The sequence below is a fragment of the Pantherophis guttatus genome, chromosome 1 (assembly GCF_059756535.1).
Source record: "Pantherophis guttatus breed Tessera chromosome 1, ASM5975653v1, whole genome shotgun sequence".
Taxonomy (NCBI): domain Eukaryota; kingdom Metazoa; phylum Chordata; class Lepidosauria; order Squamata; family Colubridae; genus Pantherophis; species Pantherophis guttatus.
The window spans coordinates 18,634,480-18,655,860 of NC_142063.1; positions in this window are offsets into that span (position 1 = coordinate 18,634,480).

Sequence of the window (21,381 nt, forward strand, 5' to 3'; positions counted from 1 at the left end):
CCTCATTAAGCTGCATTTGCTTAATGACCGCATGATTCACTTAACAACTGTGGTGACTCACTTAAGAACCTTGGCACAAAAGGTCATAAAATTGGGCACGACTCACCTAACAACCACCTTGCTTAGAAACAGAAATTCTGATCCCAATTGCGGTCGTAAGTCAAGGACTGCTTGTAAAGAGTCAAGGAATTACAGCCACTGCTCTCAATTCTCTTGAGTGTGAAAGAGAGAGGAAGGCAGTGGCCAAATGATTGTCCCTATTGGTTTTGTAGGGTTCCAATAATGTTAAGACCCATCCCAACATAATTATATGTTTGTTCCTCTATCCCCTCCAGGGGTGTGAAACTGGCGGCCCGCGGGCCAGATGCGTCACACGGGCCAGACGCACAGGCCACACCTACTCCAGCTCCATGAATGGGGAAAAACGTCGCAAAATGTCACGCGGTGCGTTTCACATCCGTGCTCTAACCTAAGAGAATGACTGGCTTTCCTCAACGTGTTGGGATAAATGGGTTGCTAGTGTCTGGATGAATAGATTGTCGGAACCCAGCCATTTTTTAAAAGATGTTACGTGAACGCCAGCATCATGTTATGCCATAATTTGATTTTATTAGGAGACATGCCAGGGGTGGGTTCTAGTTACCTTTACTACCGGTTCGCAATGGGCCCGTGTGTGTGCGCTTCTGCACATATCACCCATGATGATGTCGTGGCAGGTGGGCGGAGCCTCCCACCAGTTTTACTAACGGTTCTATAGAACCGGACTGAACCGGGAGCAACCCACCACTGGGACATGCCATGTCATATGAACACATTATTCCATATAAGCACTGCCCAGCGTCTAGAGCACATCTTCCCATTTCCACCCCAACTCGCTTACCTTTTTTTATAAGGGAAAAACCTCTTCGCACAGCTGTCCAATTCAATTAAAATCCCATGCAAAACACATTAGTGATCCAGCAAATATGCAGCCCACAGCATCTGTCCCTTCCCCATCAAAAATATGGAACCATCTTAACTTTGAGGAATTGACTGATCTTAAGAAGTGGGCTTTAGCCATCTGATAGGGTCCTTGTCTGAGATCTGATGCTCAGCGGAATTGGACGTTGTTCATTGTTGGAAAGGAGGCTGCCAAAGCTGAGGGCTCGGCTGTAAAATTGCAAAAACATTCTGTAGGAAAATGCTGGCAAAGCTCTTCCACGCTGTTGCAAACAAACCGCCCAGATGCATGTCCATAGATCATCAGGAATCAATTGTATTTATTTTTATTTTACCCCATCTTATTATTTTTTTTTATAAATAACACAAGGCGACGAACATACCTAACATACATACCTACCGACTGATGACCCCCAGGGGGAGAGCCTTCTCTGTGGGGGCACCCGCCCTCTGGAACGAGCTACCCCCAGGAATACAACTGATCCCGGATCTCCGTACTTTCCGTCGAGCTTTGAAGACCTTCCTATTTCAGCAAGCCGGGCTGGCTTAAAATTTTAATGGGTTATTTTATGGGTAAAGGGTTTTAAATTTGGGGGAGCCAATTTGATTTAATTCAGCTTTAATTTATGTTAATTTTTATATTGCATGTATTTTAATCTTGGCTGTTCACCGCCCTGAGTCCTTCGGGAGAAGGGCGGTATACAAATTTAATAAACCTAACCTAACCTAACCTAACCAAATACTCCCTCCTCCTCCAGTTTTCCCCATCCTATAAGGTGGGTTGGGAGATGTTAGGATATTTTTAAAAGAACAATAAGCAAATATTTTCCCACTCCCCCCAAGCAGTCAACCTGCCAATTTAAAGATTTGATGAATATTGAGTGGACCTCCTACTAAAATACTACACAGGAAAACACATACTGATTGTCTATGCCAGGGGTGTCAAACTCATGGCCCATGGCCCAGATGCGTCACGCACTGGCCACGCCCACCCCCGGCTTAGCGAAGGGGAAAAAAAAGTTGCGATGTGTCACATGATGATGTGATGCCGCGAGTTTGACACCCTGGTCTATGCAATTGCTCTTTCTGCAAGATCATACATTCCCATTCAAAAGCTCCTAGACCAGCCGTGAGGAACTAGGGAGTCTTTATGACTTGTGGACTTCAACTCCCAGAATTCCTGAGCCATCATGGTGTATGAATCGTGGTTTATATCTTGGTGCATGGTTGAAACTAATTGGAACTGAGACCTTGAATTATATATCCTCAGCTTGCAGATCTCCAGAAATGGTTAACTAAACTCTAAAATTATTAGCTAGTGTGCTAGCTGGAGATTGGGAGAATTAGACTAACATCATAGTAGGGCACCAGATTGGGGAAAACTGCAATAAAACTATGGGTAAGTAGATAGTGACCTAGCACAATATGTGAAGCCATTTGCTTAGTCCAATTTCTTAGATGGAGCCCAGAGGTATCTGCAGGCTGGTGATTGAAAAACATCAAAACAGCATCTGCAACCTACATGAATGAAGCTTGGTCCAAAGCTGCCATCTTGATATTTTTGAATCCCCTACCACCATTCCAACCCTAGACAACAACATAGATATCAAGTATTAATCACAATGATGTCACAAAGTGATGTCACAATATGTTTTGCAGAATGACATCAGAAGGGACATCACACCCAGTACTTCCTCACTACAGGCCTAGTGAGATGAAATGAGGATGTAAGGATTGGATTCTGAAGGCATTTAAATGGGATTCTACAATGACTTTAGAATGCCCACAAAAGAGGATAAAGTCCTATTAGCTGCTCTCAGCAGTAATATTAATCTGCTCTGTAACTAACACCTAAGTTTCAGAGAGTCAGCCTTCCCATATTGCAGGAGTGTCAAACTAGATTTCATTTAGGGCCGCATCAGGGTTGTGTTTGACCTGGTGGGGTGGAGGAGTGGGTGTGGCTGGGGTGGGTGTGGCCAGCTCGACCTCACTTGTGTCGGAGGCGCCTGTGGTGACCTGAGCGCTCTGCCAACGAAAACGGGCTCGTTTTCAGCTGGGACGGCCTCCTGTAATTCTCTGTCACTGAGCTCGGGATGGTCGCACGCAGCCCTCGCAAACTCCATTTTTGGCTGCAATGGCTTCCTGCAACCCTCTGCCAGCCTCTGCTGGCAGATACACTGTGGGCCAGTCCTTTGCTGTTTCCAGGGCAGCCCCACGGGCTGATCTAAACACCCTGTGGGCCAAATTTGGCCCCGGGCCTTGAGTTTGATACCCCTGTCCTATTGCAATGTTTCTCAACCTTGCCAACTTTAACATTCAAATGAGCCTGGTGGCTCAGCAGACTGATAGCATTGTGATTAACACCAGCTGTCTGCAATTACTGTAAGTTTGAAACTCACCAGGCTCAAGGTTGACTCAGCCTTCCATCCTTTCTAAGATAGGTAAATTGAGGACCCAGTTTGTGGGGCAATAAACTGACTTTGTATAAATATACAAAAGTATGAAGGCTATTGCTTAACGCATTGTAAGCCGCCCTGAGTCTCCGGAGAAGGGCGGCATATAAATCAAATTTTAAAAAAAACAAAACATTCATGGACATCAACTCCCAGAATTCCTCAGCCAACATGGTAGATCCCCCCGTGTAGGCCAAATACAATACCCAAATACTGTTTGGGAGAGTGGAAAGTAAAAGGAGATTTCAAAGTGGGGAATATAAAGCAATGTTTCTCAAGCTCAGCAATTTTAAGATGTATGGACTTCAACTCCCAGAATTCCCTAGCCAGCCTGGCTGCTGGGAATTCTGGAGTTGAAGCCCACGGTTCTTAAAGTTGCCGAGTTTGAGAAACACTGCTCTACTGCTTAATCCTAGCACCTTGTTCCTAAAAAGTAGTCTGTCTAACAATGGATGTTCTCTTTCGTTAAGAAGACATAAGAAGATCTAAGATGAGTCAGAGCAAAGGCTCAAATACTGTAATGGAAAAGTCTTTATTTTTAAAAACTGCCAGGCAGATCCTCTACATTGCACTAACGTTCTCCATCATCCCTTGGTGGCCGGTCCACAGTATTTTGCTTTCAAAGCTGAGCAGTCTCTAAACACAGGTTTTCTTTGCTTGCTCACAATTAACCCTTTCTTCTCTGTGATTTTGTCTGGTTAAAAAAAAAATTACGATCTTCATTGTTTTTACCTTGTAGCAAGGAATTCCATAAACTGACAATCCTTAATCTTAGAGGCTGTAAAGACTATTGAGATGGTAGATAAGCTGCATAAATAAATAAAACTTAAAACGAGGACAAATTTGACCCCTTGATGGGTATTATGTCCATGTGACCTCAAAGGTCACAAAGGTTTTTTTTTTCTTTGAAAAAGCTCTAAACTATTGACCTGGTTTACCTTAATTTGAATATCTGCAGTCTCTACTTATGAGGTTTTTTATTTTAACATATGTATAACATTTCACATAACTAGGTTTTCCCAAAGTGAAGTTTGAAGACATAGTTCTTTCATTTCCCCTTGTTCCAGTTTTTGTCCTATGTTTCCTGTGAGGCAGGGGTATCAAACTCGCGATCCATGGGCCAGATGCAGTGGTGGGATTCAGCCAGTTCGCACCTATCCGGGAGAACCGGTTGTTAACTTTCTAAGCAGTTCAGAGAACCTGTTGTTGGAAGAAATTGTATTTTGTTTTTTCCCACTTTACAGGGCTAATCCTGTAAGGAAGGAAACATTCTGGTGGTGTTTCAAGCCTAATCTTTATTGCCTTGCTTACAGAAACTGCCTCTCTGGTTAACCCTTATTACATTGTAACAGCTAAGGCGAAGCGCCCATCAATGTGAGTGATGTTGAGTTGGCCACGCCCACACGTCACATGGCCACTGAGCCACACCTACCCAACTGGTCATTAGGGCAGAGAACTGGTTGTTAAATTATTTGAATCCCACCACTGGCCAGATGCATCACACACTGGACACCCCCACCCCCCGTTTATCAAGGGGAAAAAAGTTGCTATACATCACGTGATGTCGTGATGACAGGGTTGCTTTCAGGGGTCCTTGGTGCTCTCTGAGCTTGATTGTTTTCTTGCAGATGTTTCATTACCCAAGCTAGGTAACATCATCAATGCTAGCAGTGCTAAGATGAGTGGCTGTGGTTCCCGGCGTCGCGATATAGTCAGCTGATGCCATCGCTGACTATTGGGGGTGAGTCTTTACCCCCCACAGAGAGGGCTCGCAATCTGGGCGTTCTCCTGGACGCATGGCTGTCTTTAGAAGAACATATGACGGCCGTGGCCAGGGGGGCTTTTTATCAGGTTTGCCTGATCCGCTAGTTGCAGCCCTTTCTGGATCGCGACGCCTTGCACATAGTCACTCATGCCCTTGTCACCTCCCGACTGGACTACTGCAATGCTCTCTACATGGGGGCTCCCCTTGAAAAGCATCCGGAGGCTCCAACTGGTCCAGAATGCGGCCGTGCGGGTGGTTATGGGCGCAACTCGTTGTGCCCACGTGACACCCCTCCTACGCGAGCTGCACTGCTCCCAGTGGTTTTCCGGGTGCAATTTAAGGTGTTGGTTACCACCTTTAAAGTGCTCCATGGCATTGGACCTGGATACCTTCGAGACCGTCTTCTGCCACCAGTAGCCTCCCACCGGCCAGTTCGCTCCCACAGAGAGGGTCTCCTCAGGGTGCAATCGGCCAAATTATGTCGGTTGGCAACACCCAGGGGGAGGGCCTTCTCTGTGGGAGCCCCTGCCCTTTGGAATGAACTGCCCCCAGAAATTCGTAAAATCTCTGATCTCCATGTATTTCGCTGTGCCCTCAAAACCTTGTTGTTCCGCCAGGCTGGGCTATCAGTGTAAAGATTTTAATTGATTTTAAATATGGGATTTTAAATTTGGGGTTTTATAATTGGGCCTATCATTTAATAATTTTAATTATTTTTAAATTTTATCTGTCTTTGTGCTTTTAATCAGGCTGTACACCGCCCTGAGTCCTTCTGGAGAAGGGCACTATAGAAATAAAATTAATAATAATAATAATAATAATAATAATGATGATGATGATGATGATGATGATGATGATGATGATGTTATCTAGTTTGGGTAGTGAAACAAAAATGCTCAGAGATCACCCTCATCCCTCATTTCAACCCTGAGCTACAAATATTCGCCTTCCTTCCTTCTGCCTGATAAAAAATTCTGGAGACATTGAACAGGTTTTTTTTAAAAAAAGTTCTGAGTTGGTCAAATCAACAGTGCGCATTTATACAAATTTTGGAATTTTCTGCTATACTATAGTCAACATTGCTTTGCTCTACTTAGCATTATTTTTCAAGCCATAACTTTCTTTGACCAAAGTATAGTTCTTTGAGATGTATACATTTGCACTGTGTTTCTTTATTATTCTTTCTTACTCGTCTGTGGAAACAATTGCACTTGCCGAAAACAGATCGATGAAAAGGTACGGTGGGAGGAGTTTCCGTGGAGTGGGTGGAACTGGGAGGAGCCATGCCGAGAGGTGGAGGAATACGAACTATTTTTCAGAGCGGAGTGACACAAAAAATTGTTGTAGGGAAAAAAACGAGAGCAGCAGCAGCAGCAGCAGCAGCGTGACGAAATGGGAGCACCGAAGAGATGGAATGATAAGGCCGCGGGGTAGGATCCAATGGAACGGCACGATGCGGTGGAGTAGCAAGACGATTGACCAATCAGAGCGAGCCTCCGGTCTCTTTCCTCTCCATCCCTCCATCTGACTGTCTGCCTAACCCTGCGAGCCCTTTTTTCGCCCACTGAGCAAGGGGGAGGCCGTGCAGGCAGCTGCCGTGATCTTTTGTTTAACGGGCCTCGGCCGAGTTATTTTTGTGAATTGTTTTTGTTTAGCAGTTTTGCTGATTAAAAAAAAGAAATCGGGAGGAGAGATTGAAAAGAAGTGAATGTAACACAAGTGCTGGAATGAGAGTGATTCTTTTTTTAAAAAAAAATAATAGTTTAAAACGGATGGTCATAATTTTGCTTTTATTTAGTTACTTTCTTGTTTGCTTATTAAGACAAGCGATAGATACGATTTATCTGTTTAGAGCGGGGATGTTTTGCACTTTTTAAAAAGGTTTTTTTTTGATGCTTTGCATTCTTCAGAAAGTGTTTGAAGCGTGCAAAAGCTGCGAATAGGACTATTCAAAATATCTAACTGCGAATAGGACTTCAGAAGCAAGGTGCATTGAATTCAATGAGGTATCTTGACTTTTAAAGACGGGAACATGCCATTGCCATGTTAAGAGTGTGTTGAATTCAACCTGGTTCTCTGGCTAGGCCTCTATATGCTTATGCTACCAATAGCATTTATATAAAGGGCCTTTACAGAGCCATATGATCTATTTTTTATGGCTGGCAATTCCTGGCATCGTGTATTTTGTAATAATAAAAAATTCCAACAGCTTGAACCGCTGGTATATTTCCGTGATTGGCTTGGAATTGCATCTGCAAAGTAAGGTATGATAGGCAATTAAAAAAAAAAAAACCAGCTGCTTTTGCACTATTAAATCACATCTGATGCCAGGATGGAACAGAATTTAAGAGTCCAGTCCCAAAATGTATAGTGACTTGGTCTAGGGATTACATTCTTAATGTACTTTTTCCAAAGTTATGCACTCTTGTAAATTGGTAGAATAGATATTACATGGAAGCAGCAGATTTATGTGTGCCTTCTTGGAAGTAAACCCATCTGAGTCTAATGTTATTTTATGGGCAAACGAACATTGAACGCCTACAGGCTTAAAAAGTTCTGATTTTTACGCTTTTGCCCTACCCCGTCTTTCTTTGCGTGGTTCATAGTAGCAAACAAGAAATCAATCCGTCTGGGCTGATTCATAGACCAGTGGTGGAGCTAAAAGAAAGAAAGAATGAAAGAAAAAAAAAAAGTGGGGGGAGGAGAAATAGGATCACTTTGGAGAAAAATAGAGCGGGGGAGGGGAAGCTCGGTTGATTAAAGTTGTAGTCGCATTTCCCACTCGTCAGTTTTCCCCCAAAATCCCCAAACGGCACTTTGAATTTATTCTCGAACTGAGTGTTAACAATAGTTCCACAATATTATTGCTGGAAATTGTAAGCTGCAAAAAAAAAAAAAAAAAGTGCCTGCCGTGGTTTATTTTTATGTATTTTATTTTATTTAGTTTGTCAAAACATGTAGGAGAAAACATATATAAACATGGACATGAACACAGGAAATGAGTAGGAATAAATGGTAACAGTAGGACTTTATGGTTATACTGTAGAGAAAAACACGCATTAGTCCCTCAAAACTAAAAGAAATCTGCTTTCTTGTCTGTTTTCTCCCAAATATCTAAGTGCTGAGGCACGTTTTCAAGTAGGGCTGCTTCACTTACACACACATACACACATTGGGACAAACTTAATTTCCAGAATCTATGAAAAAGAATTCACATTCTTGTTTACAGATAGTCCTCGATTTACAACCGTTTGTTTAGTGACCGAAGTTACAACAGCACAGGGCAAAAGTGACTTATGACCATTTTTCACAGGAGCCTTGCAGCATCCTCATAGTTTACGTGATCAAAATTTGGGTGTTTGGTAATTTAGGTAATTTACAATGCTGCTAATCATTATAAATTACCTATTTACAATGGTAGCAGCATCCAAGGGTCATGTGATCACTATTTGTACCCTTCTCAGATGGCTTCCAATAAGCAAAGTCAATGTGGGAAGGCAGATTTGCTTAACAACCATGTGATTCGTTTAACTGGAACGGCAGTGATTTGCTTAACTGGCAAAAAAAGGTCATAAAACGAAACATATCACATTTAACCACTGCCTTGCTGAGCAACAGAAGTTTTGGCCTCAACTGTGGTCGTAGGTCAAGGACTACCTTTATTTGTGAACTATAAACATTTTCCAAATAAAAATTTGGAAAAGAAACAGTAACCACAAAAACTCTTTTAAGGGTTGATACTCCTGGCATATCCTCTGATCTGGAGCACCTGAATAATGGAGTCACACCTAATTCACACAAAGGGCATTAGAGCAGGGGTCTCCAACCTTGGCAACGTTAAGACTTGTGGACTTCAACTCCCAGAGTTCTTTGCTAGCTTTGCTGGCTGAGGAATTCTGGGAGTTGAAGTCCACAAGTCTTAACGTTGCCAAGGTTGGAGACCCCTGCATTAGACATCTTCGCTAGAATGCAGCTGTACAGGACAGGGACTCAACCAGAGCCCCAGTAGGCAGCCTCCTGTTAGAACTAGATAAGTTTTCTGATGCTCTGAAATAGCGACTAGAGGCCCGAACTGAATTGCCTCTCTGTCCTTATCAGAAACAGGTCAAGATGTCCAGCCATCCAGCTACTTTTCTCAGGCTTTCTATTTATTCCTTACATTAGTTTCACACGGAACTTGGAACAATGCATTTCCTTCTGGGTTACTTCCCTGTGAAAGGGAAGAGCTGATCCTCCCCCCCCCCTTTTTTTTAAACTACTGAAGGCAATAAGGCTTTTCTTTAATTCTGATAAATTAATGGGATAAGCTTGTTCCCTTGCCCACCTTTAACTTTGTTATAGTTTGAACTATATTGTAATTTTAACTTTGTTCTATTTCTCTGGCACAGAACAGAGTGGGGAAGAGAGAATATCTCCATTTTTGAATGCCAGATGAGCACTGCCTGAGAAATATTTAAAATGCTTTCACTCACACCCATGACAAGCCCTTCTGAAACTTTAGGATATGATTAGAAACATGGTCATTTAGTAAGTATCTTCCTGAGCTAAATGCACAGTTTATGGTATTCCCCTATTCACGTCCTGTTCCCATTAGAGCAGAATATGTCACCAGTCCTCTAAGTGTGGGGTCAAAGAAGGCTGCCAACTTTTTTTTGCCCTATTTTTCAAACATAGGCCATGAAATATCCCACTTCCTCCGTATCCCCAGCTAAACAATTAGCCCAAGGATAAAAAAATAAATAAATTGATCCATTTCTGGAAATCTCTAGTCTCTACTGATCAGATAGACTGCTCCTGCTCAGAAGGCTCGCAGCCACGCTAGCAAAATTTCTATACTATACTTCACAATTTTGCCTTTCCTATTTTCTCCTCCACACTATTAAAAGTGGAGGTTGGGGGCAAATCAGGGGTGAAATCCAGTAGGTTCTAACAGGTTCTGGAGAACCGATAGCGGAAATTTTGAGTAGTTTGGAGAATCGGCAAATACCACCTCTGGCTGGCCCCAGAGTGGGGTGGGAATGGAGATTTTGCAATATCCTTCCCCCAGGAGGGGAGGGAATGGAGATTTTACAGTACCTTTCCCCTAGAGTGGGGTGGGAATGGAGACTTTCCCCTGCCAAGCCACGCCCACAGAACTGGTAGGAATGAACAGAGAAATTAGATGGATAATTTTGGGGGATTTCTATGGGGAAACATAAATCTGGGACCACTTTTTCCGACAGACAAATTTTGTTAGAAGATAGAAGCTTTCCTGAGCAGCAGTTCACGAATGCTTAGGCCTTTAATACGATAATAATAAAAAAGATCCGATCAGATTCCTTCTGACTTTTTACTACTGTAGATTAACATGATTCTTTTCCAACACTGCCAGAGGAAGGAGAACTTTTCTAATTATTTCTCAAGGATGGGACTCCCTTTAGCCACAGCAAGACCCATCAATATTCAAAACATTCCAACATATTCAAAATGTTTTGGTCGCCACAATATAAAAAAGATGTTGAGACTAGAAAGAATACAGAGAAGAGCAACCAAGATTATTAGGGGACTGGAAGCTAAAACATACGAGGGACAGTTGCAGGAATTGGGTGTATTTAGTTTTAATGAAAATTAAACTAAAATTTAATTTAATTAAAGAGGTGATATGACAACAGTGTTCCAATATTTGGGAGGCTGTCACAAAGAAGGGGTGTATTTCCAAAGCACCTGAAGGTAGGACAAGAAACAATGGATGGAAACTAACCAAAGAGAGAAGCAACCTAGAGCTAAGGAGAAATTTCCTGACAGAACAATTAATCAGTGGAACGGCTTGCTTTCAGAAATTGTGGGTGCTCCGTCACTGGAGGTTTTTAAGAAGAAACTGGACAGTCACTTGTCTGAAACTGTATAGGGCAGGAGTGTCAAACACAAGGGCCATGGGCTGGATGTGGTCAGATCTGGCCTGCAGGACCATCCTGGGAAATGTAAGGGGCCGGTCCACGTTGCTTCGGCCCAGTCTACCCAATGCAAAGAGGAAACATGCCAGCAGTTTGGGGAGCGGCGTCAAGCTGGACATGCCCACCCAGTTGGCCACACCCATCCAGTTGCCCCCCCCACACACACACACCCTGAGGTTAACCACAGCCTTAATGCGGCCCTCAATGAAATTGAGTTTGACACCCCTAATATAGGATCTCCTGCTTGAGCAATGTGGTTGGACTAGAAGACTTCCAAGGTCCCTTCCAACTCTGCTATTGTTATTCACTCCAAAGTAAAAGTTTTCTGCCCCGGGACATAATCAAAGTGAAAGAAACCATGGAGTCAGTATGTTGACAGATACTTTTGCATTGACTTTTATACACGTGGTTAGCTGGGCTACCTAACAATCAAAGTAGTTAACGAACAACATATTTCCCTCAAGCCAGGGGTGAAATCCAGTAGGTTCTGACAGGTTCTGGAGAACCCGTAGCGGATATTTTGAGCAGTTAGGAGAACCCGTAGAGGAAATTTTGAATGCCAGGTAAGTACAGGGCTCATGCAGAGGCTCTGGGAGGGCGTTTTCAGCCTCCGGAGGACCTCTGAGGGGGTGGGGGAGGCTGTTTTCACCCTCCCACGCTCCAAGAAAGCCTCTGGAGCCTGGGGAGAGCGAAAAACGGGCCTACCAGGCCCACCGGAAGTTGGGAAACGCGCCGTTGCTCCAGAGCCTTCAGGGAGGTCTGCTAGGCCCAAAACGGGACATGGGGGGAGTTGCGTGCACAAACCCCCCCCCCATTCTGGGGCTGGCCCCAGAATGGGATGGGAATGGAGATTTTGCAGTATCCTTCCCCTGGAGTGGGGTGGGAATGGAGATTTTGCAGTATCCTTCCCCTGCCACACCCACCAAGCCACACCACACCCATCAAGCCATGCCCATAGAACTGGTAGCAAAAAAATTTGGATTTCACCACTGCCTCAAATCTTTCTCCAAAATTACCTTTCCCTTTGAAAGTACTGCATTTTGGTACTTCTTTTATCAAATGCAGATAGTCTTGTAATGATCCCTCCCTCAGTGACTGTTCAATGTTATGACAGCGCTGAAGGAGGAGATTTACAATCCCTGTCCTCAAATTTGCAGCTGTTGCAGTGTCCCCCTGGTCATGTGATTACCATTTGTGGCCACCACAGCTGGCTTCTGAGGAGCAAAGTCAATGGGGAAATTGGTGGAAGGTTGTAAGAAGTTGTGGTCATGTGATTTCTCGCTTAATGACTGTGTGATTCACTTAGTGACCGCAACCAGAACTGCCATCCTAAATTGTCATGGTCCTGTGATTTTTGGCTTTATGACTCCGTTGCTTAGTGACATAATTGTTATTTCCAGTTACAATATTTAACTGAGGACTACTTGTAGAATGAGAACTAATAGAGGAGGAGAGGTGGACGTGGAGAATATTTTCTCTGCCACAAGATTTTACTATACAGTACTAATTTTCGACTTACCATCACAGTTGAGCCCAAAATTACTGTTGCTAAGAGAGACAGTTGTTAAGTGAGTTTTGTCCCATTTTACAACCTTTCTTGCCATGGCTGTTAAGTGAATCACTGCAGTTAAGTTAGTTGTAAAGTGAATCTGGCTTCCCTATTGACTTGCTTGTCACTACAACCGTTGTAAATATGAACCAGTTGCCAAACATCCGAATTTTGATCACATGACCATCGGATGCTGCAGCTGTTGTATTTGTGAAAAACGGTCGTAAGTCACTTTTTTTCAGTGCCGTCGGAACTTCGACTGGTCACTGAACGAATGGCTGTAAATTGAGGATTATTTGTATATCTGAATGCAGACCTGGGCCCGAAAAATTACTTTAGGATGTTAATTCCTAGCCAGCTACCCCTACTAAGCCTTTGAAGAAGTTCCCACCAGGCTGGCCCGCTACCATTTTGAAAAGAGGCCCACTGATTCTGTGCTGTAAAAAGAAGGCCTAACAAAATGAAGCATTTGTTTCAATTACGGTCCCATGCATGGGCCTTCCGGCACCTCCGAGCTGCCATTGGTTAGCCTGCAGTGATCTCAAGGGCTGTACCATCCATGGGAGGAGTTGAGATTTCAACTTGATGCCCCTACAACACCCCCTCCCACACACACACACACACAAGTAATACTGTATTAAGAGATGGCTTCAGGCGATGAGCTCTGACTGATATTTCACGAATGCAAACCCATCTTTCGGCAAGGCATTTGTTGCTTGCTGTGGAGATGGAGCTGTGTAATTCAATCCTGTGATTCACAGCACTGGCAGGCAGCAATAAACCGTGATAAAGCCATTGTAAATGAAAGTCCAGTGGGAATGGCAGGAATAAGATGATAACTGAGAACCTAGCCTCATCTCTATATTTGAACAGGCATTTTATTGCTGAGACTCCCAATTACAGGATTACTTAGAAATCTGAATTGCAGATACAAGTGTATACGGTTAGCTTCCTTTCCCTCCCCAATGTTAAGTAAACGGACTTACTTGTTAATAATTTAATTGTATAACTGATACAAATATTTATATAAGACTAATTTCATTCAACAACCCCCAAATCCTGTTTTGCTGCCTTACTGAGGCTGTGTGTGTGTGTTTGTGTGTCTGTGTCCGTGCGTTCCTGGGAAAGATGGGTGAAGAACGTTGGGAATATATAAATAGTACTCGCTTAACGACCAGTTGCTTAGTGGCCGTTCAACGTTATGATGGACCTTCTCAGAGCTATTTAGGACCTCATTTTGAAGTCCCCATGGCCACAGCCCCCACGGTGACATGATTACATTTCCACTCGCTTTTACGGCGGGTTGTAGTGTCTTGCACTCACTTTGAAGTGAGAATAGAATCAGAATAGAGCTGGACAGGACCTTGGAGGTCTTCTAGTCCAGCCCCCTGCTCAAGCAGGAGACCCTATACCAGGGGTCAGCAACCTGCACCTCTGGAGCCACATGTGGCTCTTTCACCCATCTGCTGCGGCTCCCTGTCACTCAAAATACGCGTCACAACCACCAATGTGCAACACCCACCAACATGGTATTTATTGAGTTTTTCAACCCCGGGTAGGCCAACCATGGATAAATCCAAGAAAAGAAAAGTTCCAGAAGAAAACAGAATCTTTAATTCAATTACATATGCTAGTTTTGTGGCCGCTCAAGAAATAGTCAGGCACGGGAAGGGTTTTGTGGCTCCCGGTGTTTTCTTTTCTGTGGGAAACGGGTCCAAATGGCTCTTTGAGTGTTTAAGGTTGCAGACCCCTGCCCTATACCATGCAGCCCTCCCAAGCTCCGTTTTCGCTGCCAGAGGGTTGCAGGAGGCCATCACAGCCGAAAACAGAAATTGGGAGCCTGTTTTCACAGGCAGAGGCACTATGGCCTGGTCCTTCACTGTTACCAGGGCGGCCCCGCGGGCCAGATCCAGCCTGCGGGCCTTGAGTTTGACACCCCTGCTGTACAGGAAAAGAACATCCAAAGCTGCAAAGTCATAATTACAGTAGGAACTTGGAATGTAAGAAGCATGAATATAGGAAAGCTTAAGACACTGGAAGATTAAGCGAAACAACTACAAACCGACCTCTTAGGCACCAGCAAATTGAAATCGGACACTTTCCATCAGAAGATTGCATTGCTGAGGACTCAGGACGTGAAAAACAAAGAAGAAATGGTATTGCTTTTATAATTGGGAAGAGTATGACAAGAACCGGACTTGACTACAATGCAGTCGATGACCAAATAATATCGATGAGACTTCGTGGACAACACTTTAATGTGATGATCGTTCACGTTTATGCTGCAGCTACCAATACAGAGGAAGAAGAGGAAAGTTGATAAGTTTGAGCCTTAAATTCAATTTGAAATCGACAGAACATGCAAGCAAGATGTGCTGTTTGTGGTCAAAGACCGGAGTGCCAAAATTGGAAAGATGAAAACGGCAAATGCAGTTGGAGTCTGTGGCTTAGGATATTGGAATGTAGCAGGAGGCAGATTTATCAATTTCTGCCACTCCGGTGATTTCTTCATAGCTAACACGGTCTTCAAACAGTATCCGTGGGGATAAAAAGATTCCCCTTGTTGCGATTGTGGTGTTGATATGCAAACTATTAAATATATTGTGCAAAAGTGCCCACAATGTGTGTTCCCTGGCTCCCTAGAAGACTTGCACAAAGTAACACCAGAGACGATCAATTGGACAGCCAGGTATGAGGCCACTGTGATACACCCATAGAAGTTTTCCTTATAATTACATAGACAGTGCATATATCTTTACTTCTCGTCTGTCATGTTCCCATCATATGCTAAATGATAATAATAAATAATAATAAACAGTCTTTAAACAACCAAAATGGTGCTTCTATACACAAATATCACCAGATAGAATACAGGTAGTTGGGGGTGGGCTGCTACGGGTTCGCCCGGATTCGGGAGAACCTGTAGCTAACGTTATGACCAGTTCAGAGAATCTCCAAATCCCACCCCTGGCTGGCCCCTCCCATCCTGCCTTGCCCCTCCCACCCCACCTTGCCCCTCCCAGGAGTCTCCACGCAGCCTATTTGGATGTGAGGTAAGTGCAGGGCCGACATGGAGGCTCGGGGTGGGTGGGTGGGGGGAATGGGCTTCCCAGAGGTTCCGGAAGGCCAGAAATGTTTCTGGCCTCCGGAGGGCCTCCAGAGCCTGGAGGAGGCAGTTTACGCCCTCCCAGAGGCTCAAGGAAAGCCTCCGGAGCCTGGGGAAGGCGAAAACGCCCCCCAACCCCACCTGCCATGGTGCAGGAGGTCGACTAGGCCATGCCCACCATTGCCACGCCCACCCAGCCACTGGGCAGAGAACCCGTTGCTGAAATTTTTGAAGCCCACCCCTGCAGGTAGTCCTAGACTTACAACCTCTCATTTGGTGACCATAGTTACATTGGCACTGAAAAAGTGGCTTTGACCGTTTTCCACACTTACAACTTTTGCAACATCCCCATGGTCACGTGATCAAATTTTGGTTGCTTGGTAAGTGGCATGTATTTATGACCGTTGCAGATTTCCCTGGAGTCACATGCTCATCTTTTACAACCTTTTGCACCTTTTGCATTCCTTCCTTCCTTCCTTCCTTCCTTCCTTCCTTCCTTCCTTCCTTCCTTCCTTCCTCCCTCCCTCCCTTCCTCCCTCCCTCCCTCTTCCTAACTTCCATTTTAGCTTAAAACTGAAAAGAACCACAGCAACTACAACAGAAATTCACTGTTGAAAAGCTGAACAACAATCCAAATGGGTTTCACATTCCTACATCAGCATGGAATCATTCTTCTAATACGCAGAAGCTCAAGCAAGCAGCCAAGACATTTTCCAAAAATAGAGCAAAATTAGTTCAACAGATTTTTCCACCAGGAAGGGGTGAAAGAGGTGGAAATGTCTGTTTGTCTGCCCACCTCCTTATCTGGCTGTTAGTTACCCATTTAGTACACGTAGCAGCTGATCTCTGATTAAAAAACATTTGCAAGAATATTTGAATGCTCAAACAATAGCGTTTGATGTTTACTGGTATTTGCTTGAAAGAATCAGGAGTCAATAGTTGAGACTTAGTATGTCTGCTAATGCCTAAAACCGCTGGCTGATTTACTGTGATGTCTTAACCTAGTGTAGTTGGGTGCATTCTGGGAACATTAGGAAAGGCCCCCTTTTTTTATGGGTACAGATGGTTAGAATTAAGGGGAGTCCTTGATTTATGACCACAAGTGAGCCCCGAATTTCTGTTGCTAAGAAGGCAGTTGTTAAGTATATTTTGCCCCGTTTTATGACCTTTCTTGCCACAGTTTTTTAAGTGAACCACTGCAGTTGTTAAGTTAGTAACATCGTTAATTAAGTTAATCTGGCTTCCCAGATTAATTTTGCGTGGCAAAAGGTGGGGAAAGGTGATCACATGACACTGCAACCGTCATAAATACATGCCAGTTGCCAAGTGTTCGAATTTTGATCATGTGACCATGGAGATGCTGCAACAGTTGTAGAAACAGTCATCGTTCACTTTTTTCAGTGGCATTGTAACTTCAAATGGTCACCAGTGGTGAAATCCAACTTTTTTTAATATCGGTTCTATGGGCGTGGCTTGGTGGACGTGGTGTGGATTGGTGGGTGTAGCTTGATGGGCATGGCAGGGGGAGGATACTGCAAAATCCCCATTCCTTCCCCACTCCTGGGGGAAGGATATTGCAAAATTTCCATTCCCACTCCACTCTGGGGCCAGCCAGAAGTGATATTTGCCGGTTCTCCAAACTATTCAAAATTTCTGCTACCGGTTCTCCAGAACCTGCGGGATTTCACCCCTGATGGTCACTAAACGAATGGTTGTCAGTTGAGGATTACCTGTATTAGAGCAGATTTCCCCACAGGAAGTCATTTTCAAGCAAAAGGAAAAGAGAACTTAAAAGCCTGAGGTCTTCCTACAATAAAGCAACCTCACATTCATCATAGACAGCTGACCGCTTTGAAACCATGGCTGACGGAAGAGGGTTATTCCCTGTCCAGTTTTTGCATGCCAGCTTCCCTTTCCAGAAGCTTCGCAGAATAGCAAAGCCTTGATTATACAATGAATCAGGCATCCCAAAACTTCTGTGGCCAAAACGTCTCTGAACGGACTTCTCTCTTCTTGACACAGGTGGCCTCTCTTTCTGTTCCCCTCCTTCATCAGAATCACTCCCCAACCCAACAAAGCACGCATTTTTCCTTCCCCATCTTCTCCAAATTCACTTTCTCTAGATACGGTATGCAGTGGAACTGCAAATCCCAGAATCCTTTTTGGGCCTGCTAGTTGGACGTTCTCGGAATTGCAGTTCAAGAGATATCTGGAAGGAGCCAAGCTAATCACTTGAGAACACAGAATTTCGAGATCACTGGGCTTAAACTCTGTTCCTTTGTCCAATGTCTTATAAAGCAGGGGTCTCCAACCTTGGCAACTTTAAACCTGGCGGACTTCAACCCCCAGAATTCCTCAGCCAGCTTTGCTTTGCTGGCAGGGGAATTCTGGGAGTTGAAGTCCGCCAGGCTTAAAGTTGCCAAGGTCGGAGACCCCTGTTATAAAGTAGGCTGATGGAGCTGAATATTCCAAGACAGTGATGGTGAACCTTTTAGACACCAATGTTCTGTCCCCGTCCCACACGCACACACACCAACAGACGTTCAAGAGTTAAAGACTAAACCAGTCAACAAAATCCTTTTCCTTATGATAACGGAACTTGGCAACAACCTAGTGGCTGCCTGCCAAGAGTTTATTACTTACGAAGAGGAGAGATAACTTCTCCCTGCTTCTGGTACATCAAAAGAAACAGCTCAATAATTACAGAGTCAATCAAGTCCGGAGATAATCCAGCAAAGTCTATAGCAAAAGTCCGGCAATGCAGAATGGTGTGGAAGCTTTCAGCTTTGTTCGTCACAAGGTTTGACTGGCCACCACGCTCCCTTTTATACCTTGTGGGTTGTGGTCCAGTGACTCAGCCTAATCTCAGGCACGCCTTTTCTTCTGTTGTGTGCGCTTATCTCTGCGACGCTGGCATGGATCCAGCCAAGACTCATTACTCTCATCACTGTCCACCTGTGGCTGCGTGGACGTGCTTGGCCCCGGCCCTATGTCTTGCCCTTCGGCGGACACCGAAGGCATTGCCAAAGAGGAGGGTCCTGGAGAGGGAGGCCTTGCCAACTCCTCTCCTTCACTCTTGGAGTCCTCTCCTGCCGATGACACAGGCTCAGATAACGGAGCCACAACTACCAAGTGCCCAAACTGCGCATGCACGCATGCCCAAACGGAAAGCTGTGTGTGAACGTGTGCATGCATGGACATGCGCGCATGTGCATGCATGGACATGTGTGAACACAGACATGCACGGACATGCGTGCATGTGCAGCAGAGACCCGAAGACCAGCTGGCTGGTGGGAGGCAGGGCATCCAAACACCAGGAGCGCCGCAAGAGGTAAGATCTTTTTCTTTCATGAGCTTCTGTTTCGTCGTTTGCAGAGAAACAGAAGCTCACGAAAGAAACGCCACGGAGAACTGACCTGGGGTGACGGCGCGTGTGCCAGCAGAGAGGGCTCTGCGTGCCACCTCTGCCACGCGTGCCATAGGTTCGCCATCACAGTCCTAAGATGTTATTTATGGGTGAGAAGAATCTGCCTTGATGGTGTGTATTGAATTCTTCTTGGGAATGATTTCCTCAGAAAGCCAGGATGTTTCAGCGATGAAGGTGCTAGACGAGTGGCCCCCAAGTGTTTTGGGCACCAGGGACCACTTCCATGAAGAGAGGTTTTTCTGCAGACCGGAGTGGGCGTGGTTTCATGTGCTACCTGCGTCCCGCAGATGGGGCTTCGCTTGTTTGCGCGGCCCCGTTGCTGGCATGCTGTCAACCAGTGCTGGTCCACAGATTGGGGGTTGGGGACTCCTGTTATGGACGAAAGAAGTAAAGAGCCAGGTTCTAGTCCTCCCTTAGGCATGGAAACTCTAGGTGATCTCGGGCCAGTCATTCCTTCTCATCCCTAATCAGTGTCAGGCTCTGTAACTTCAGCTGATCAATCAAACTCTCTTATTCCATCTGGCACTGGGAACCTCGGTGTTAAGCCAATGCAGAGCAAACCCAGATTCTGTCGCTGTGCAGGGTTAGGGTTTAAGAACTTTAACTTTAAGAACAAGCAACAAGGAGACTTTTATGAATCTCAAGTTCAGCTGGACTCATTCTTTCCTTTTTTCCTTTTGTTTTCTTTGTGAAGAGGGAGACAACCTATTTTCCAAGGCCCCTGAAAGCAAGACGAGATGTAATGGATGGAAGCTTATCAAAGAGAGATCCAACTAAGAAGAAATTTCCTGACTGAGAAAAATTAATCAGTGGAATAGTTTGCTGTCAGAAGTTGTGGCTGCTGTAACACTGGAGGTTTTTAAGAAGAGATTGGATAGCCATTTGTCCAGAATGGTATAGGGCAGAGGACTTCAAACTTGGCAACTTTAGGGCTTGTGGACTTCAACTCCTAGAATTCTCCATAGCTGGCTGGAGAATTCTGGGAGTTGAAGTCCACAAGTCTTAAAGCTGCCAAGTTTGAAGATCTCTGGTATAGGGTGTCCTCCTTGGGCAGGGGGTTGGATTAGAAGACCTCCAAAGTCCGTTCCAAGTTGCTATTCTGTGTTCTGGTGTAACCTCTGCCCAGGGTAGGAATCTTGGGATAGGCAAGAAGTTGGACTAGAAGGACTCCCAAGTCCTCTTTCAATCCTATGATTTTATGATTTATGGCTTAGTGCAATTCATGGTTTAATATTAAACATGAATCCAGCTGTGATGTGATTAATTCAGAATCATATTATGGCCAGATTCACATGTCATACTAAGCCATTATGTCTTTTTCCTCTTATTGACATGTTCGTTATGGCTTAGCATTATACAGTATATGAATCAGAGCATTAGGGTTTATTCTACAAACCATTAATAAGTGTTGACTTAGTATGACAAGTGAATGCAGCTACTGTGTGAAGAAATGCGTTCTCTTGTCCATCCTGAATCTATAGTCAGCTCCATTTCTCTGGCAGCGTCTGGTCCAAAAAAACCACCCTGTGCATTACTTCACAAACCATCTTCCCAGAAAAATTATGGATATAAGAACAAAGAATCTCTGAAGAAGATCTAGAATTCTTTGGAAGGGGAAAACATCTCACTTATCACTTGTTCCTCCTTGCTGTTCATCGTTTTATAAATCTCACCTCTTGCTAGAAGCCACTCTTTCAGGAAAGGTGAAATAACTGTTAGCTTATTTGGGGTGGTTATTTCCTGCACATTTCTCAGTTCTACTTTTTTCTTTTTTTTAAGAAGAAGAAAAAAAAATTGTGGGCATCTGGAACCCTACGCAGTATGTTGAAAGGTGACCTCACCATAGTTTTTAAATAGAGGCATTATAACAATGGATGCTTTATTTTCAAATCCTTTTCTAATGATCCCTTACATGAAATTTACTTTCTTCCCCACACCAGTGGCCTTGACAGGGCGTTGACAGATCAGGGAACGATGGTCCAACTGGTGAAGGTAATAAGTTCAAACATCGAGTGGAACCCCTCTCCTCTTAGACAAACATCCCCTCAATCTTAACACCAACATTTAGCTAATAAAGCTCTAACTGGATTCTTTTTTTAAAAAAGTCTTTGAATTACTTCTTAAATGGATATTTTAAAAATATTGAGGTTCTTCCGTTTTGTGTTCTTTAAAAGCCAAAGGTTGTACAGTAGCTGTTCCCAGAAGCCAA